This window comes from Mobula birostris, chromosome 6, assembly GCF_030028105.1.
Source record: "Mobula birostris isolate sMobBir1 chromosome 6, sMobBir1.hap1, whole genome shotgun sequence".
Classification (NCBI taxonomy): Eukaryota; Metazoa; Chordata; class Chondrichthyes; order Myliobatiformes; family Myliobatidae; genus Mobula; species Mobula birostris.
The window spans coordinates 111,969,760-111,991,664 of record NC_092375.1 but is presented as its reverse complement, the minus strand read 5'-3'; the positions used below and the strand labels follow the sequence as shown (position 1 = coordinate 111,991,664).

The window sequence follows — 21,905 nt, the reverse complement described above, 5'->3', positions numbered from 1 at the left end:
CGCTCCAGGGAATAAAGTCCTAACCTATTCAACCTTTCTCTGTAACTGAGTTTTTCAAGTCCCGGCAACATCCTTGTAAACCTTCTCTGCACTCTTTCAACCTTATTAATATCCTTCCTGTAACTTGGTGACCAAAACTGAACACAATACTCTAGATTCGGCCTCACCAATGCCTTATACAACCTCATCATAATATTCCAGCTCTTATACTCAACAATTTGATTAATAAAGGCCAATGTACCAAAAGCTCTCTTTACGACCCTATCTACCTGTGACACCATTTTTAGGGAATTTTGTATCTGTATTCCCAGATCCCTCTGTTCCACTGCACTCCTCAGTGCCTTACCATTAACCCTGTATGTTCTACCTTGGTTTGTCCTTCCAAAGTGCAATACCTCACACTTGTCTGTATTAAACTCCATCTGCCATTTTTCAGCCCATTTTTCCAGCTGGTCCAAATCCCTCTGCAAGCTTTGAAAACCTTCCTCACTGTCCACTACACCTCCAATCTTTGTATCATCAGCAAATTTGCTGATCCAATTTACCACATTATCATCCAGATCATTGATATAGATGACAAATAACAATGGACCCAACACTGATCCTTGTGGCACACCACTAGTCACAGGCCTCCACTCTGAGAAGCAATCCTCTACTATCACTCTTTGGCTTCTTCCATTGAGCCAATGTCTAATCCAATTTACCACCTTAGAATGGGTAAAGCTACAGTGGGTTGTAAACTCAGTCAACTCCATCATGAGCATCTTCAAAAGGCGATGCCTCAAGAAAGCACCACCCATCATGAAGGACCCTCACCATCCAGGTCGTGCCCTTGTTTGGTGTGAGCCCCCAAACCCTACAGATTTTCTACATGGGTACAATGAAGAGCATCCTGACTGGCTGCATCACTGCCTGGTAAGGGAACTGTACTTCACTCAATCGCAGGACCCTGCAGAGAGTGGTGCGGACAGCCCAGCGCATCTGTAGGTGTGTGTGAACTTCCCACTATTCAGGACATTTAAAAAGACAGGTCTGTAAAAAAGGCACAAAGGATCATGGGGACCCGAGCCACCCCAGCCACAAACTGTTCCAGCTGCTACCATCCAGGAAGCGGTACCACAGCATAAAAGCCAGAACCAACAGGCTCCAGGACAGCTTCTTCCACCAGGCCATCAGACTGATTAATTCATGTCGACACAACTGTATTTCTATGTTATATTATTGTACATACCATTTTTAATAAATCACCATTCATTGCACATCTAGACAACATAGCGTAAACATTTTTACTCACGTACATGAAAGATGTAGGTAATAAAGTCAATTCAGTTCAGTTCTTCTCATTATTACCATCATGGAGGAGAGGTACAGGACCCTGAAGATGAGCACTCAATGTCTTAGGAACAGCTTTTTCCCCTCCACCATCAGATTTCTGAATGGCTCATGACCCCATAAACCTCACTATTCTGCTCTCTTTGTACTATTGTTAATATAATCTTAGTGTAATTTACAGTAAATTTTATGTAATGCACTGTGCAGTTGCGACAAAACATACGTCAGTGATCATAAACCAGATTCAGATTCTAATGATCTCCTGTGTTACACCAATGCACAATGGTGACCTTGGCTTCACCTGCCTGGTTCTATGTTCTTTAATACCCTTGCAAAACCCTTCCCTCTACATTGCTTCCAAAAATGTGCCTCTTTGAGAAAACGTGTTGAGATGCCTACCTCACCATGACACTTTCCAGTGGAGACATAGGAGCAGAATTAGGCCATTTGGTCTATCAAGTCTTCTCTGCCATTCCACCATGGCTGATTTATTATCCCTCTCAACCCCATTCTCCAGCCTTCTCTCTGTAACCTCTGACACCCTTACTAATCAAGAACCCATCAACCTTCATTTAAATACATCCAACGACTTGATAAAGCTTGCTGCAGTTGCTTTTATATCAGAAATTTGAAAGAGTTCAACTCAACTTCCAGGACACCCAGAGAGCAGTTTGTGACTGCAGCCCTCTGCAAGTCTCCTCAGGAATTCAAAAAGTCCAAGTAAAGTTTATTGTCAAAGTACATATATATTACCATATACTACCTTGAGATTCATTTTTTTTCAGGCATTTACAGGAAAATAAAGAAATACAATTTAAGAAAATCTATACATAAACAAAGATTGATCAAAACACACAATGTGCAAAAAAGACAAAATTCTGCAAATACAAAAAATAATAATACTGAGAGCATGAGCTGTAGAGTTCCTGAATGTGAGTCTGGAGGTCACAGAATCAGTTGAGAGTTGTGGTGAGTGAAGTTATCATGCAGAAATATGATGGCTGCAAGATAATAACTGCTCCTGAAACTGGTGGTGTGGGACCTAAGGGAAGTGTAATGAACCCCAAGCTATGTGCCAGTGTCTCCTCGGGACAACTAGGAAGTAGAGAACCCAGCTTGGGCTCCTTTCCCTCTGGGATACATCGCAAAATGCCCACGGAGAAAGCTCGGACATTCCTCCATCAGACATAATTGCATTCCTATAGCATCCTGCGTGACCACAAGGCATCCCAAGGAACTTTTCTCTCAATTAAATACAATAGGCAATTGCAATTCAACTAAAATATAGAAAATTACAGTACAGCACAGGCCCTTCCACCCACAATGTTGTACTGACCTTTCAACCTACTGTAAGATTAATCACCCTTCCCTCCCACATAACCTTCCATTTTTCTCTCATCCATATACCCGAGTCTCTTAAATATCTCCACTATATCTGCCTCTACTGTCACTCTACTGCCACCCACCCACTCACCACTCTGTAAAACAAAACTTTGTCATTCCTCCCATACTTTCCTCCAATCACCTTAAAGTTGTGTCCCCCAGGGTTAGCCATTTCCACCCTGGGAAAAAGACTCTGGCTGTCCACTTGATCTATGTTTCATCATCTTGTATAGTTCTATCAAGTCACCTTTCAGCTTCCTTATTTCCAAAGAGAAAAGCCCTTGCTCACTCAACCTATCCTCATAAGAAGGGGTGTTAATGATCAGAGGGACCTTCAGGTTCAATTTCATAGCACCCTGTAACTGTAGTATGACACAGGTAGATAGGGTGTTGATGAAGGTCTATGGTTGGGGTACCTGCTGCTAATAATATGATTTACAATTAGTTTAGTGATAGCGAACTGTTCACAGCCTTGAAAGTGTGGCCTCAACGACAGAGTATCAGTGATCCATTCACTGTCAGAGGTGATATTGGGGTAATCTCGAGAGTGCTCCAACAGAGTAATGCTCAGAACTGAAAGATAGTGGCATTTTGTGTGTGAATTACTTGAGGGGGAGTGAATTCTCTCACAATATATGTGAACTACAGCAAACTATAAGGTCAGCACAAAAGGTTATTGTCTCCGGTCTACCATCACTGCAAGTAATGTACTGTCCAGTGCAAAAAAAGTGAGCAAGGAAAATCATTGCAGAAGCCAGCCACTGCAAACTGCCTTTTCCAAAAGCTCCCTTCTGAAAAGCATTATAGGGCTATTAAAACAGCAACTTCACCCCATCTTAGAAGTTTCTTTCCCCAGGCAGTTAATCTGATCAACCATTCTAGCTACACCCACCCTCATCATTGCAATGCACTGGAAATACTTTAAGCAATTTTTATGCAACACACATCAAAGTTGCTGGTGAACGCAGCAGGCCAGGCAGCATCTCTAGGAAGAGGTACAGTCGACGTTTCAGGCCGAGACCCTTCGTCAGGACTAACTGAAAGAAGAGCTAGTAAGACATTTGAAAGGGGGAGGGGGAGATCCGAAATGATAGGAGAAGACAGGAGGGGGAGGGATGGAGCCAAGAGCTGGACAGTTGATTGGCAAAGGGGTATGAGAGGATCATGGGACAGGAGGCCCAGGGAGAAAGAAAAGGGGGAGGGGGAGAAACCAGAGGATGGGCAAGGGGTATAGTCAGAGGGACAGAGGGAGAAAAAGGAGAGTGAGAGAAAGAATGTGTGTATATAAATAAATAACGGATGGGATACGAGGGGGAGGTGGGACATTAGCGGAAGTCAATGTTCACGCCATCAGGTTGGAGGCTACCCAGACGGAATATAAGGTGTTGTTCCTCCAACCTGAGTGTGGCTTCATCTTTACAGTAGAGGAGGCCGTGGACAGACATATCAGAATGGGAATGGGACACGGAATTAAAATGTGTGGCCACTGGGAGATACTGCTTTCTCTGGCGGACAGAGCGTAGGTGTTCAGCAAAACGATCTCCCAGTCTGCGTCGGGTCTCGCTAATATATAGAAGGCCACATCGGGAGCACCGGACGCACCCCACCTGGAAGTGTCGCCTCACCTGGAAGGACTGTCTGGGGCCCTGAATGGTGGTAAGGGAGGAAGTGTAAGGGCATGTATAGCACTTGTTCCACTTACAAGGATAAGTGCCAGGAGGGAGATCGGTGGGGAGGGATGGGGGGAACGAATGGACAAGGGAGTCGCGTAGGGAGCAATTCCTGCAGAAAGTCGGTGGGGGGGGGGAGGGAAAGATGTGCTTAGTGGTGGGATCCCGTTGTAGGTGGCGGAAGTTACGGAGAATAATATGTTGGACCCGGAGGCTGGTGGGGTGGTAGGTGAGGACAAGGGGAACCCTATTCCTAGTGGGGTGGTGGGAGGATGGAGTGAGAGCAGATGTGCGTTAAATGGGGGAGATGCGTTTAAGAGCAGAGTTGATGGTGGAGGAAGGGAAGCCCCTTTCTTTAAAAAAGGAGGACATCTCCCTCGTCCTGGAATGAAAAGCCTCATCCTGAGAGCAGATGCGGTGGAGACGGAGGACTTCCACCACCTCCAATGGGATCCCACCACTAAGCACATCCTTCCCTCCCCGCCCCCTCCCGCTTTCTGCAGGAATCACTCCCTACGCAACTCCCTTGTCCATTCATTCCCCCCATCCCTCCCCACCGATCTCCCTCCTGGCACTTATCCTTGTAAGCGGAACAAGTGCTACACATGCCCTTGCACTTCCTCCCTTACCACCATTCGGGGCCCCAGACAGTCCTTCCAGGTGAGGCGACACTTCACCTGTGAGTCGGCTGGGGTGATATACTGCGTCCGGTGCTCCTGATGTGGCCTTCTATATATTAGCAAGACCCGATGCAGACTGGGAGACCGTTTCGCTGAACACCTACGCTCTGTCCGCCAGAGAAAGCAGGATCTCCCAGTAGCCACACATTTTAATTCCACGTCCCATTCCCATTCTGATATGTCTGTCCACGGCCTCCTCTACTGTAAAGATGAAGCCACACTCAGGTTGGAGGAGCAACACCTTATATTCCATCTGGGTAGCCTCCAACCTGATGGCATGAACATTGACTTCTCAAACTTCCGCTAATGCCCCACCTCCCCCTTGTACCCCATCCGTTATTTATTTATATACACACATTCTTTCTCTCACTCTCCTTTTTCTCCCTCTGTCCCTCTCACTATACCCCTTGCCCATCCTCTGGTTTCCCCCCCTCCCCCTTTTCTTTCTCCCTGGGCCTCCTGTCCCATGATCCTCTCATATCCCCTTTGCCAATCACCTGTCCAGCTCTTGGCTCCATCCCTCCTCCTCCTGTCTTCTCCTATCATTTCGGATCTCCCCCTCCCCCTTTCAAATCTCTCACTAGCTCTTCTTTCAGTTAGTCCTGACGAAGGATCTCGGCCCGAAACGTCGACTGTACCTCTTCCTAGAGATGCTGCCTGGCCTGCTGCGTTCACCAGCAACTTTGATGTGTGTTGCTTGAATTTCCAGCACCTGCAGAATTCCTCGTGTTTGCGTTTTTAAAGCCATTTTTGTTATTTACTTTGCAAATACATGCTAGTATTGATATATTTATGCACATTTTATTTCCTATCTGTACTTTAGCCTCTAACCTTACTTTTCTGCGATTCTTTATGATTACTGAATGCGTTGTTTATTGTTGCATGTTGCACCAATACACTACAGCAAATTCCGAATACATGTAAATGCATTTGGCAAATAAAGTGATCCTCATCACTTTTCCACAATTGGTACTGTGACGGCAGATTTAGTGATTTAGAACAATGAACAACAACAGAGTTCAGAACAATAATTGCTGAGCTCACCAGTAACACTCACATTCTAGTAAATACATTTTAAAAACTCGCTTATGGCTGTTTATGCATGAAAGTCCTACATGTTATTTTATTATTTTTAAACGTTAAATCAGTGGAATCCTGAGCTGCTATTTTCAGGCATTGAGGATCAAGTGTGTGGTAACCAGCCTATTTATGGCCACAGCCCTGTCACGCTGATCATCGTCACATTGCCCATCAACTCCGGGCACCACATAGTTGCTTGTCCAGAAACCTAGCCACTCTGTGACTCAGCGCTCTACCAAATCAGCTGAGAGGAGGTTTGGAGAAAGTTTATCAGACTAGTACCTGGAATCCATAGTTTGCCCGAGAGGGAAAGATTAGACAGACCACTGGAGTTAGGTAAAATTGAGAGAGGATTTAACACATTAGTGATTCCGCAGATGCTGAAAATCTTGAGCAACATACACAAAATGCTAGAGGAACTCAACAGGTCAGGCAGCATCTATGGAGAGGAATAAACAGTCATAGTTTCAGCCCAAGATCCTTCATCAGGACGGGAAAGGAAGGGGGAAGATGCCAGAATAAAAAGGCAGGGGGACAACATCATCTTTTGAAATTAGTCCAAGCTCTCTTCCTCAAAAGATTAGTGGAGGAAAGTCTTTGAATATTTTTAGGGGAATAGAGTTTCATAAATGGTGGGGCAGAGTTATGAGGCCAAATGATGCCTCAATGCTTCAATCTCCCTTGTTGCTTTAATCAGCGAAATGGTGTCAAACCTTGGCTTGCGCCCTGTACCACAGCCTGCCTACGAAGTTCCCGCACACTGCCTCTGCCTCCCGGAATCCACTCGGAGACTGCAGAGTGCTAGAACACCCAAACAATCTCCAAACAGCAATTCACAGGCTCCAACAGTTCCAGAATCACATGCAAGATAAGTGAAATATATAGTTTCATGAACTATCCAGAAGATATTGACCGAAGGAATGTTGTATGCAGACATTATCTTGACCAGAAGTGTTCTAGGGAATAAAGTTGAAATCTATTTCATCTTTCTTAACTCAGGTGTTCCAGTCCTGGCAACATCCTTGTAAACTTTCTCCGTACTCTTTCAATATTATTTACATCTTTCCTGTAGATCGATGACCAAAACTGCACACAATACTCCAAATTAGCCCTCATCCAATATCTTATACAACTTCCACATAACGTCCCATCTCCTGTACTCAATACTATGATCTCTGAAGGCCAATGTGCCTAAAGCTTTCTTTACGACTCTATCTACCTGTGATATCACTTTCAATGAATTATGGGCCTGAATCCCAGATCTACCACAGTCCTCAGTGTCCTATCGTTCACTGTATAAGACCTACCCCTGGTTGGTCCTACAGAAGTGCAATACCTCGGACTTGTCTGCATTAAATTCCATCTGTTATTTTAGCCCATTTTTCCAGTTGGTCCAAATCCCACTGCAAGATTTGATAGTCTTCCTTGCTGTGCACTACACCCCAAAGTTTGGTGTCATCTGCAAATCTGCTGATCTAGTTCACCACATTGTAAAGTATATCAATGATCTGGATAAGAAACAACAACAGACCCAGCACCAATCCCTGTGGCACTCCACTAATCACAGGCCTCCAGTTAGAGAGGCAACCATCTGCAATCACTCTCGGGCTTCTCCCACAAAGCCAATTTCTAATCCTGTTAACTACCTCATCTTGAAGACCAAGTGAATGAACCTTCCTGACCAACCTCTCATGCGGTAGCTTGTCAAATGCCTTGTGGAAGTCCATGTAGCCAACATCCACTGCCTTGCCCTCATCAACTTTCATGGTGACTTCCTTGAAAACTCTAAGATTGGTTAGACATGACTTATCACACATAAAGCCATGCTGATTATCCCTAATCAGTCCACATCTATCCAAATACTCATATTTAGTCCTTTAGAATACCTTCCAATAATTTTCCCACTACTGATGTCAGGCTCACAAGCCTGTAATTTCCAGGTTTATTCATTGAGCCTTTCTTAAACAGTGAAACAACATTAGCTATCCTCCAGTCCTCTGGTACCACACCAGTTGTTAACGATGATTTAAATATCTCTGCTAGGGCCCCTGCTGTTTTTGCACTTGCCTCCCACATGGAGGGAGACAGGATTTGTCCACCCTAATTGGCCTAAAGACGAAAAACACCTCCTCCTCTGTAATCAATATAGGATCCATGACCTCGCTGCTTCTTTGCCTCACTTCTATAGACTGTGTCATCTCCCACATACATACAGATGCAAATAACCGATTTAAGGTCTCACCCATTGATTTGGCTCCATGTATAGATAACCACTCTGATGTTCCAGAGAGCCAATTTTAGACCACAAGATATAGGAGAAGAATTAGGCCATTTGGCCCATCAAGTCTTCCCTGCCATTTCATCATGGCTGATCCATTTCCCTCTCAGGCACATACTTTGTACGGTTGGTCAGAAAGAACTACATTCTATATATCAGTGAATTCAAAAGAATCAAGGACAGTGGAAGCAGACAGTCTAATTGTCTTTGCTCTTGCCGCGAGTTTGGGGGTGGAGGCTGCCATCTGGTGAACAGACTATTCCCCATTTTGTGAGCTTGACATGCTTGACTTGATCAATGTTTTAAAGAGGACACAATGATACTCCAGGTAATCTGCTGGACTGGAGATCATTTCCAAATAAGAAGTTATTTGTGAGATGTTCTTTGGTTGGATACAACATGCAGGTTTGTGATTATTGAGGTTAGTGCCTGCCTGGAGTGAATCCAGTTCATTGCTGATTGAGAACAAACAGCCATAAATTATTGACGGTCACTTGATGGGAAAAGGGCAATAAATGGATGCTGGCTTGGAGCAGAGCCAATAACAAGGTGTTAAAGGTCAGACACATGACCTGTGGCCAATGACACTGGAATGCGATATTTGAATTGATAAAGAATGGATATAAAAGTGGATGTTTCATATGTGCTGGCAGCAGTAACTTCGAAGAATAACAATCGCAGACAAAAGCATGAGCGACCCTGCGTGAAACATGTGGTGAGTGAACCGGGACTACGAGTAATGCCTGGCCAGCATAGACTCCTTTGCCCGGATAATACCTCTGCTATTCTTTGATTATTCAGGAGACTCAGGCACACCTAGCGGGTGTGCACACGAGGTATTTAGTGTATGAATTCACGTACTTGTTGGCTTAAACAATAAAGGTACTTGTCCGTAAATACAGATCTCTCTGTGCCTCACTGATTATTGTTATAAGAGATAATTCATACAACAGTACTTTCAAAATTTCATTTTGAAGGCCTCCCACTTACCATGTACATCTTTGCCAGAAAACAACCTGTCCCAATCCACACTTACCAGATCCTTTCTGATACCATTAAAATTGACCTTTCTCCAATTTAGAATCTCAACTGAGGACCAAATCTTATCGTTTTCTACAATTATCTTGAAACTAATGGCATTATGATCACTAGATGCAAATTGTTCCCCTACACAAATTTCTGTCACCTGCCCTGTCTTATTGGCCAACAGGAGATCAAATATTGCACACTCTCTCACAGGAACTTCTACATACTGATTAAGGAAACTTTCCTGAACACATTTGACAAACTCTGTCCCATCTAGTCCCTTGTCCATTCATCCCTCCCCACTAATCTCCCTTCCAAGTATTTACCTCTGCTAACGGCACAAGTGCTACACGCCCATTAATCCACCTCCACCCTCACCTCACCTCTATTTAGGGCCTCAACCATTCCTTCCAGGTGAGGCAACACTTCACCTGCAAATCTGATGGTGTCGTCTATTGCATCCGGTGATCCTGATGTAACCTCCTCTACGTTGGTGAGACCCGACGTAAATTGGGAGACCGCTTTGTCGAGTACCCTGCACCATCTGCCACAAGTGGGCCTTCCTGGTGGGCAAGCATTTTAATTCTGATTCCCACTGCGACATATCAGTCCACGGCCTCCTAGTGCCAAGACGAGGCTACCCTCATGGTGGAGAAGCAACACCTTACATTCTGTCCAGGTATCCTCCAACCTGATGGCATGAATATTGATTTCTCCTTCCAGAAAACAAATTCCACCCCCACTCTATCTTTTTATTTCTTCTCACCTAGCTATTACTTCCCCCAGGGTCCCCTCCTCCTTCCCTTTCTCCTCTCCTATCAGATTCTTTCTTCTCTCACCCCTGACCTTTCCCACCCACCTGGTTTCTCCTATCACCTTCCAGCTATCTTCTTTCCCCTCTCAACCCCACCTTTTTATTCTGTCATCTGCCCCCTTCCATCTCAGTCCTGAAGAAGGGTGTCAACCTGAAATATTGACCATCTATTCATTTCCATAGATGCTGCCTGACCTGCTGAGTTCCTTCAGCATTTTGTTTGTGTTTCTTCCCATCTAATCCTTTTATAGAAGGGCAGTCCTAGTATTATATAATGCATCAGACTTCTGCTGCAAAACTACAAACTTCACACGATGCACCAGAGGTGTTACCCCACCCTGGACACCCCATAAATATACATTTATGTATTTAATAATTACACTCTGGACATTTTATCAGGCACACCTGCCCATTAATGCAAATATCTAATCAGCCAATCATGTAGCACCAAGCAATGCATTAAAGCATGCAGATATGGTCAAGGTTCAGCTGTTGTTCAGACCAAACATCAGAATGGAGAAGAAATGTGATCTAAGTGACTTTGACTGTGGAATGATTGTTGGTGCCAGAATGAGTGGATCAAGTATCCCAGAATCTGCTGATTTCCTGGGATTTTTAAGAACAACAATCTCCCGGGTGTTCAGAGAACGATGCGAGAAACAAAAAGTATCCAGTAACTGGCAGTTCTGTGGACAAAAGCGCCTTGTTAATGAGAGACATCAGGGGAGAATGGCCAGACTGGTTCAAGTTGACAGGAAGGTGACAGCAACTCAAGTAACCACACATTACAACAGTGGTGTGCAGAACAGCATCTCTGAACACACAACACATCGAAACTTGAAGTGGATGGGCTACAGGAGCAGAAGATCATGAACATAAACACAAAATAATCTGCAGATGCTGGGGTCAAAGCAATGCTCACAACACGCTGGAGGAACTCAGCAGGTCGGGCAGCATCCGTAGAAAAGATCATGAACGTACTCAGTGGCCACTTTATTAGGTAGAGGAGGTACCTAAAACAAGTGACCACTGAGTGTATTTCAGTGATGATAACACTGATTCTAAGAGCCTTACTTAAGACCATTATGACCACAAGATATAGGAGCAGAATTAGGCCATTTGGCCCATCAAGTCTGCTCCATTATTTCATCATAGCTGCTCCATTTCCTTCTCAGATTCAACCTCCTGCCTTCTTCCTGTATTCCTTCGTGCCCTGACTAATCAAGAAGCTATCAACACACACAAAATGCTGGAGGAACTCAGCAGGCCAGGCAGCATCTATGGAAAAAAAGCACAGTCGACATTTCAGACCAAAATCCTTCAGCGGAACTGGAGAAAAAAAGCTGAGGAATAGATTTGAAAGGTGGGGGAGGGGACAGAGAAACACCAGGCAATGGGTGAATCTTGGAGGGGCGGGGGATGAAGCAAGGAGCTAGGAAGTTGATTGGTGAAAGGGACAGAAGGCCATGGAAGAATGAAAAAAGGGAGGGGGGTGGAGGAGCACCAGAGGGAGGTGATAGGCAGGCAGGAGAGAGGGAAAAGGGGCTGGCAAATGGTGAAATGGGGGGAGGCATTACTGGAAGTTTGAGAAATTGATGTTCATGCCATCAGGTTGGAAGCTAACCAAACAGAATATAAGGTGATGTTCCTCCAACCTAAGTGTGGCCTTATCACAACAGTGGAAGTGGCCATGGATGGACATAAATCAGAATGGGAATGAGAAGTGGAATTAAAATGGGCAGCCACTAGGAGATCCCGCTTGTTCTGGCAGACAGAACATAGATGCTCAGCAAAGCAGTCTCCCAATCTATGTCGGGTCTTACTGATATACAGGAGGGGCAGTGTAGCAATTGTTCTGCTTGCAAAGATAAGTGCCAGGAGAAGATCTGTGGGGAAGGACAAATAGACAAGGGAGCTGTGTAGGGAGTGAGCCTTACAGGAAGCAGAAAGGTGGTGGGGGGGGGGAAAGATGTGTTTGGTGGTTGAATCCAGTTGGAGGTGACGTAAGTTTCAGAGAATTATGTGCTGGACGCAGAGGCTGGTGGGGTGGTAGGTGAGGACAAGAAGAACCCTATCCCTGGTAGTGTGGCGGGAGGATGAGATAAGAGCAGACGTGCATGAAATGGAAGAGATGTGGTTAAGGGCAGCATTGATGGTGGAGGAAGAGAAGCCCCTTTCTTTGAAAAAGGAGGACATCTCCTTTGTTCTAGAATGAAAATCCTCATCCTGAGAGCAGATGGGGCAGAGACAGAGGAGTTGAGAGAAGGTGATGGTGTTTTTACAAGTAACAGGGTGGGACGAGGTATAGTCCATCGGTTTATAATAGACATTGGTGGATAAGCTGTCTCCGGAAATAGAGACAGTGAGATCGAGAAAGGGAAGTGTCGGAAATGGATCAGGTGAATTTGAGGGCTGGGTGGAAGATGGAGGCAAAGTGAATGATATCGATGAGTTCACCACGGGTGCATTAAGCAACACCAATGTAGTCATCAATGTAGCGTAGGAAAAGTGCGGGACGGTTACCAATGTAGGCTTGGAACATAGACAGTTCCACATAGCCAACACAATGGCAGGCATAGCTAGGACCCATGCAAGTACCCTTTTGTTTGAAGGAAGTGGGAGGAGCCAGAGAAGAAATTATTTACAGTAAGGACAAGCTCTGTTCGGTGGAGAGTGGTGGTGGAGGGGAACTGGTTGGGACTGTGTCCAGAAAGAAACGGACAGCTTTGAGGCCTTCCTGGGTATGGAGATGTATATGGACTGGACATCCATAGTACAAATAAGATGTTGGGGGCCAGGGAACCTGAAATCCTTGAAAAGATCAAGAGCATGTGAGGTGTTATGGATGTAGGTAAGAAGGAACTGAACTGGGGTGATAAAATAGAGTCAAGGTATGCAGGTACGAATTCAGTGGGGCAGGAACAAGCTGAAACAATGGGCCTACCTGGACAAGCAGTTTTGTGAATTTTGGGTAGGAGGTAGAAAAGTGCAGGAACCATGAGATTGGTGGCAGTGAATAGGAGATCCCCAGAGTCCATAAGGTTGATGATGGTGTGGGAGACAACGGACTGGTGTTCCTTCATGGGGTCCTGTTCGAGGGATAAGAAAGAGGTGTCTGAGAGTTGGCGCTGGGCCTCAGCAGGGTAGAGGACAGTTCGCCAGACTACCACAGTAGCTACCTTATCAGAGGGTTTGATGGTGAGGTTAGGATTAGTGCGGAGGGAGTGGAGAGCCGAGCGTTTGGAAGGAGTGAGGTTGGAAAAGGAGAAAGGAGTGTTAATGTCTAGACGGTTAATGTCCTGTTGGCAGTTGGCAATGAAAAAGTCCAGAGCAGGGAGAAGACCAGGGCGGGGGGGCTCCAGGAAGAGGAGGAGGGTTGAAGATGGGAGAAGGGGTCATCAGTGTGGGGTGGGGAGAACTTGCCAAAGAAATAGGCTCGGAAACAGAGGCGGCAAGAATCTATCAACCTCTGCCTTAAAGAGGACCTGCTTTTAGCTTCCTACCTAGCTACCTAATCTCTCTCTTCAGGACCTCTTCTTCTTTCCTGACAACATCATCGGTGCCAATATGTACCAATGTTCACCTTCCCTGTTTAGAATGTCTTGGACACAATCCAAAATATCCCTAACATCACTGACCTTGGCACCTGAGAGGCAATGTACCATCCAGTCGCCTCTATCCTGCCCACAGAATCTTGTCTCTACAGTTCTAACTATGGAATCGCCTATCAGACCTGCCATCCTCTTCACCTCTTTTCTCTTCTGAGCCACAGGGCCCGAGACCCAGTCGCTGTGGCTCCGCCAGAAGGCCGTCCTCCTCAACAGTATCCAAAGTGGTATACTTATTACTGAGGGGAATGGCCACAGGGGTACTCTGCACTGGCTACTCCCTTCCCTTTCTTCTCTTGTCAGTCACCCAGTTACATGCCTCTTGCATGTAAGTGACTACCTCCCCGTAGCTCCTATCTATCACTTCCTCAATCTCTGTATAAGCCGAAGGTCACTGAGCTGCAGCTCCAGTTCCTTAACAAGCTCTCCGAGGAGCTGCGGCTCAGTGCATCTGGTGCAGATGTGGTTATCCGAGAGGCCAGAGGTCTCCCAGAATTCCCACACAGAACAAAACACAACCCCTGGAGCTAGTCTCACTGAACTAACTATGCCCTAAGAGACACAAGAAATGGAGATTAAAGAATAAGAAGAAACTTACCAGATACTTACTTCGCCTCAGCTTGATGAGCCAAAGTCACTTCATCGTTGGCACACTCACACAATGGCCGCTCCACTTGTCCCTGCCTTATTTTTATTAGTCACTTCTAATGAATCCTGTTCACTGACTGGGTGCAGACAACTCCAAAAACAGCTGTGAATCACTACCTTTTTTAATCTTTAGCTATGTATGCAACTGAAATCACCACTTCTTGTGTTTCCACTCACTGATGGGACGCAGTCCAACTTTAAGAAACTTTTTGATAGGTACATGGAGGGGTAGGGCTTGGAAGGATATGGGACAAATGCAGTTAATTAGGACCAGCTGGATGGGCTCTGTAGTTGGGCTGAAGGACCTGTATCCGTGCTGTATTGCTCTGACTCCAGGCCTCAGTCTAAACCAGTAGCAAGTACCCAACCATACACCTTCTTCACCATATTGTCCCATAGTTATAGGAAACTCCGGACTTGAACCCCAAGGTCCCTCCAATCAACAATGTTTCTTAACCCCATAATACCTACAGTTCTATAATGAACATGGTACACATTTCTATTTGATTCTTTGCTGCATAATATTTTGAATATGCACATAAGTGGATATAATTTTTATATGTTTTAGAGTCATCATTTTAGTTTTATTTTATTCAGAAATACAGCCCTTCTGTCCATGTCATTTAATTACACCCATGTGATCAATTAACCTGCTAATCCACCTTTGGAAGAGTCATTAGGACAGACTGTAAAATGTACCTTGATTTATCATTTTCACATGTTTAGATGTGCAGCAAAAAGCTTTTTGTATGCTGCACTGATCATTAGTGCATTGACGCAGTACAAGGTAAAACAACAGAATACAGCATGAAGTATTACAGTCACCGAGAGAGTGCAGTGCTGGTAGACATTAAGATATAAGGTAAAACAAACAAAATGCTGGAGGAACTCTGCAGGTGAGGTTGCTTACTTGGAGAGGAATAACCATATTGGGCCAAGACCCAATTCCCTCCTTTTCAGCCCTTTACTATTTCCACCTATCATTCCTAGCTTCATTCCCTCTCCTCCAATCGCCTAGCATCACCTTCTAAACTGACACTCATTCCCCTCCCCCACCTTATTCCAGCTTCTACCCACTTCCCATCCAGTTCTGATGAAGGATCTTAACCCAAAGCAGCGACTGTTTATTCCTCTCCATAGATGCTGCCTGATCTGCTGAATTCCTCCAGCATTTGTGAGTTGCTCTGGATTTCCAGCATCTGCAGAATTGCTTGTTTTTATAAGCTGCAAGGCCATGACAAAGTAGATTGTGAGGCCAGGAGTCCACATTATCATACTAGGCCACCAGTTAGTGGTCTTTAAAACAGCAGGGCAGAAGGTGCCCATATAACTGAGTATAATGCTTAAATGATGACAATACACTGTGAGGTCCAAAAGCAAAACATGATGTTCTGTCAAGTCAATATCAATGCTCACCACAAGGAAACACAAGGGATTGTGCAGATGCTGAAAATCCAGAGCAACTCTCTTTCCTCCGTCCCATCACGCAAAAAATACAGAAACTTGAGAAGCACTTACACCAGACTCAAGGCCAGCTACTTTGAAAACAGCAGAATAGGAAAGTTCAACGTATATCTATTATCAGAGTACATACACGTCACCCTGAGATTCATTTTCTTGAATACATTCACAAAGAAATACAATAGATTCAATAAGAAACTAAACACAAAGACAAACAATGTACTAAAGATGACAAATAGGGCTAATATAGAAAAGAAAACAAATAATAAATAAATAAACAATGTTGAGTGCATGAGAGATAGAACCCTTGAAAGTGAGCCCATAGGTTGCAGAATCAGTTCGGTTACACTTCAACGGACTTCTTACACGCTAAAGATGAACATTTGATCTACTAGCCGACCTTGTTATGCCCCTTACACCTTATTGTCTATTTGCACTGCACTTGCTCTGTAACTTTACTGTAACACTATATTCTGCACCGTTTAACATTTTTACCTCAATGTGCTACCTCGAACGCAAACAAAAGCTTTGCACTGTACCTCGGCGCATGTGGCAATCATAAAGCAACAACCACAGAGCTAGGACAAACACCATGGGCCGAACGGCTTTGCGGGCGAAGTCTGGAACGCTCATCCCGAGTAAGCGGGTCAATGGAAGGAACGCCAAGCGCCCAGCAGAAGCGCGGGGAGCGCGCTAGCGGAGTCGTGCGCGCTCCCGAGGGGCGAATGTGTCTGAGAAGGTTGCGGCGCCTGTAGCCGAGTGGAGAAGCGGGTAACATAGAAGATATCTAGAGGGTAACAATGTATCTATCGGACGAAAGGGGGTCTGGTAGCTGCAACATAGTAACCATCTGGCACGCCGCAGCCGGCCACAAACGACCAGCTGCCGCCGTCTGGAACCTTTGGCTGGGTGGCTGGGTGGCTGGGTGGCTGGGTGGCCGGGTGACCGGGCAATCTCCTGGGCGCCTCCCCCTGTCCCTCGTCCCCCCCGTCTTCCTACCTGCTGTGAGTGTCGCCTCTTCTCGTCTCCCTTCCCGCCCTCAGTTGCCAGATGCGCTAACTCTGATCTCAGCGCGACGTCAACAATGAAAACTGCAGAAAAGTCCAGAAACCTGCCCCGCCCCCCTCCGTCCCCACTCTCCCTCCCCCCCCCCGCCTCCTGGCCCGGGATCAGGGGACGCGCGCAGGCGCAGAGACTCGGTTAACCCTTGCGACGTCAGAGGGAATGGAGAGTAGACGGTTCGGTGTTTTCAGGGCCCTCTCCGTACTTTGAGACAGTGTACAGCAGCAAACTTGTACTGATGAGGTGTTTCGGCCCGAAGCGTCGACTGTTCATTCCCTCCATAGAAGCTTCGTCATCTACTGAGCACTTCCAGCATTTGCAGAATCTCTTGCGTTAATGTGGTCGTAGACTTGAATCCAACTGCGCGGAGTCGCTTGAGATCGTAGATTCTGCATTGTATCCTGACATAATCAGAAACAGCTTTATTATCACTGACATATATGGTGAAATGTTGTTGTTTTTACAGTGCAATACAAAAAAATGTAAAAAGTAAACAGTGCAGGAAGAGCAAAATAATGAGGTAGTGGAGATAGGAACCGTTTATAAAGCTGACGACGATAGGGAAGAAGCTGTTTCCAAAACTTTGAGTGTTGGTCTTCAGACTTCTGTGCCTCCTCCTGGTGGTAGTAATGAGAAGAGGCCCGATGTGGTGAGGACCTTTAATGATGGATGCCACCTTCAAGCAATCGCCATTTGAAGATGCCCTCAATGGTGAGGAGGCTTGTTACATCGAAAGTGCAGATTTGACCATAAGACATAGGAGCAGAATTAAGCCATTTGGCCCATCGAGTCTGCTCTGCCATTCAATCATAGCTGATCCTCCCCCCCAGCCCCATTCCCTGGAATTCTCCAATCAAGAACCTATCAAGCTCTGCCTTAAATACACCCAATGACCCAGCCTCCACAGCTGCCTGTGGTAATAAATTCCACAAGTTCACCACCCTCTGGCTAAAGAAATTTCTCCACATCTCTGTTTCAAATGGATGCCCCTCTATTTAATGGGCCAAATGGCTCTACTCTTACGGCATTATGGTCTTATGGTTGGACCATTGGTGGAACTTTGAAGAGGAAGTAGATCAATACTAGATCATAGAGAAAAGGGCTATGGAGGAATGACACAGAAAAGATGATGTCTCTATCATCCCATTGAATGGTAAGGCAGGTTTGAGAGGTTGATTGGCCTTCTCAAGGTCCTGTTTCTTACAGTCATAGAGGAATATAGCCTGGATACAGGCCCTTTGGCTCAGAGAGTCCTTGCCCACCCAGCTAGTTCCAATGCCCTGATTAGGCCCATGTGCTCCTCGGCCACACTCCCCAGGTACCTATCCAAGGGCTCCTAGATCTATACTATTGTACCTGCCTCAACTGCTTCCTCTGGAAACTCATTCCACATGCAGTACATGGAAAAGCCACCCTTCAGGCCCTTTTCAAATCTGTTCCTCTCTCACCCTAGATGCACATCCTCTAGTTCTTGACATTTCTACCCTTTGAAAAAGACTCCCTTTCCAGTCCTCATGAAGGGTCTCATTCTGAAACGTTGACTGGTATTCTCCATAGATGCTGCCTGACCTGCAGAATTCTTCCAGCACTTTGTGTGTGTGTTGCTCTGGATTTCCAGCATCCACAGAATTTCTTGTGTTTGTGATTTGCTACTCTACTACAAATTCTCTTTGAGGTATGCCTCTCCTGAAGAAACTTAAATTTTCTCTTCAATGGGACTTCAGCGAGACCTTCTCTTGCTGCTCCCTCTCTGTGATCATCGCAGCTCTCCAACTCTTCGACTATGTGTTCACCCAGACTTGCTAGCTTGTACTCCTTCCCATTGCCTCCCACCTTATTCTAGCTTCTTCCCCTTTCCTTTCCAGTCCTGATGAAGGGTCTTAGCCTGAAATATTGACTGTTTATTCCACTCAATAGAAGCTGCCTGACCTGCCGAGTTCCTCCAGCATTGTGTGTGTGTGTTACTCTGACTGTCTATGCTGCTTGTAATTTTATAAACCAATTAATAGATCTCTTCTCAGCCTCCTATGCTACAGAGAAAACACTACAAGTTTGTCTCAGTGAAGTTCCGAAAGGTGAGTGGGGGGAGGATCTCATTGAAACCAACCAGATACTGAAAAGCGCAGACAGAGTGAACATGGAGAGTATGTTTCTGCATTGGGGGAATCGAGAACCAGAGAGCACAGCCTCAGAATAGAGGGATGTCCCTTTTGAACTGAGATAAGGAAGAATTTTTTCAGCCAGAGGGATGATTAATCCGTAGAATTTGTTGCCACAGAGGCCAAGTCACTGGATGTATTTAAGACAGAAATTGAAAGGTTCTTGATTTGTAACTGGGTTAAAGTTTATAGGGAGAAGGCAGTTGACAAAAAATGTCAGCCATAATGGCATGCCAGAGCACATCTGATGGGCTGAAAGGCTTAATTCTGCTCCTATATCATATGGTCTAAATACAATGGTGCTGAATAAATGGAATTTCAGGGGAGTTAGGAAACAAGAGGTGAGTTTCCGATGAAGTCGAGTTTTCAGATCATGCAAGGTGGATGACCAAAGTTCATAGTTCAAAATAGATTTATTATCAAAGTACATATAAGTAACCAAATACTTCCCGCCTTCTTGCAGGCATTCATAGTAGAACAGAGAAATAGACGCAAAGACTGACAAACAACCAATGTGCAAAAGACGACAAACTGTGCAAATGGAAAAATAATAATAATAAATAAGTATATAATAATACTGAGAACATGAGTTGTAGAGTCCTTGAAAGTGACTGAAGTTGGAGATGGAATCAATGTCGTGAGCTGATATTCGACTCCATTTCACTGTTTAAAGTGTCCATTAATTGCTGATTAAAGCACCGAGGAAGATTGAGACATCAAGGCGAAAGCAGAGTGCGAGTGAGAGTTTCAGTGTCGACTGCCTGCCTTTTGATCGTTGCTGGAGAAGGAGTCTGTGAGCGGCCTTTCACCGTGTGGCTCACGGTGGCAGGCAAGGAGGCCACTCTGCCTCGTGGTGTCCCTCTCTTTCGGTGAATGTTGATGATATCGTAGAATGGTATTGTAGTTCTGTATTAATGGATTGGACTATTGTGTTTACAGACTGCGAACGTTTTCAGACTTAGGGTTTTTATATTCTGCCTTTTTTTTAATCACCTGTTTCCATTTTGTTGTGCTGTGCAAGGGGAAAGAATTTGGAGTTGATGTTCTGTTAAGTTTTTTATGTGGGGGAGGGGTTTTTGGGGAAATCGATATCCCTGTCCCGTTTTGTGCAGGGGTGGGAGTTGATTATTAGGATGCTATTCTTTTTTGTATGAGGGGGTGGTGGGATTGATGTTTCTCTCTGAAAGACTTTCATGTTCTTTTTTTGTTTTGTGGCTATTTGGAGAAGACAGATTTCAGAGTTGTGTGTTTTAGAATTGTGTTATTATCATGCTTTGATAATAAAATGAACCTTTGAATCAGATGCATGTCAGTCGTAATAGGGTTTGCAGACTTCTACTTTCTACAAGGTGAAACCTAACGTCCCACAGCATCTGGTGACCCTATAATCTCTGAAGTCGTCAGAACATCTTCAATGAGGGTGAACCCTCACAAGGTGTCAGGCTCTGAAAACCTGTGCCAACCAACTAGCTAGAGTGTTCAAGAACATCCTCAATCTCTCGTCTATCGGAGGCTCCCACCTGCTTGAAGGAACGGCAATCATACCTGTGCCCAAGAAAAGCAGGGTGAGTTGCCTCAATAACTGTTGCTCAGTTACGCACACTTCTACTGTGATGAAGTGCTTTGAGTGGTTGATCATGGCCAGAATCAACTCCTGCCTAAGTAAGGACCTGGACTCACTGCAATTTGCCTATCACCACAATAGGTCTACAGCAGATACAATCTCACTGGCTCTCCACTTGGCCTTGGATTATCTGGACAATAGCAATATCTAAGCAATACACACAAAATGCTGGAAGAAGTTGATGAGTGAAAGAGACAAAGGTCTCGAGGAGGGGGAATCTGATAGGAGAGGATAGACCATGGAAGAAAGGGAAGGGGGAAATGATAGGCAGCTAAGATACGAGAGGGAAACAGGAATGAGGAATGGTGAAGGAGAGAGGGCAGCTACCAGAAGTTCGAGAAATTGATGTTCATGCCATCAGGTTGAAGGCTACCCAAATGGAATATAAGATGTTGCTCTTTCAACCTCAGTGTTGTCTCATCGCGACAGTACAGGAGGCCATGGACTGACATGTTGGAATGGGAATGGGTGTAGTGGAATTAAAATGGGTGGCTACAGGGAGATTCTGTTTTTTCTGGCATACGGAGCATAGATGTTCGGTGAAATGGCCTCTCAATCTATCTCGGGTCTCGCCGATATACAGGAGGCCACACCGGGAGTACCAGATACAGCAGATGACCACCACAGACTTACTGGTGAAGTGTCACGTCACCTGGAAGGACTGTTTGGGGGCCTAAATGATAGTGAGGGAGGAAGTGTAGGTGCAAGGACAAGTACCAGGAGGTTGATCAGTGGGGAGGGCCAAATGGACAAGGGAGTCACGTAGGAAGCAATCCTTGTGGAAAGCAGGAAGTGGGGTGGGGTGAGGAAGGAAAGGTGTGCTTCGTGGTGAGATCCCGTTGGAGGTGGTGGAAGTTACGGACAATTATGTGCTGGACACGGAAGCTGGTAGGGTGGTAGGTGAGGGGAAGAGGAACCCTATCCTTCGTGTGGCGACGGGAGGATGGGGTGAGGGAAGACGTGCACAAAATGGAAGAGATGTGGGTGAGGGCAGCATTGATGATGGAGGAAAGGAAGCCCCCTTCTTTGAAAGAGGAGGATATCTCATTAGCTCTGGAATGAAAAACCTCACACTGAGAG

At 45.4% G+C, this 21,905-nt stretch overlaps 1 protein-coding gene across 11 annotated transcripts in view; it reads right to left on the bottom strand.

The window, feature by feature from the left end:
* Positions 1 to 17,086, bottom strand: part of dnajb2 (DnaJ heat shock protein family (Hsp40) member B2) — a 114,140-nt gene extending 97,054 nt beyond the window's left edge. For 9 of the 11 annotated variants that reach the window (XM_072261005.1, XM_072261009.1, XM_072261008.1 and 6 more), the window contains exon 1: positions 16,980 to 17,086. The gene's annotated coding sequence lies outside the window, so the exon portion shown is untranslated. Of the gene's footprint in view, positions 1 to 14,469; positions 15,391 to 16,979 lie in introns of those variants that run through there. The other 2 variants (XM_072261000.1, XM_072261001.1) reach the window with 2 other exon arrangements.
* Between the last annotated feature and the right edge of the window lie 4,819 nt (positions 17,087 to 21,905).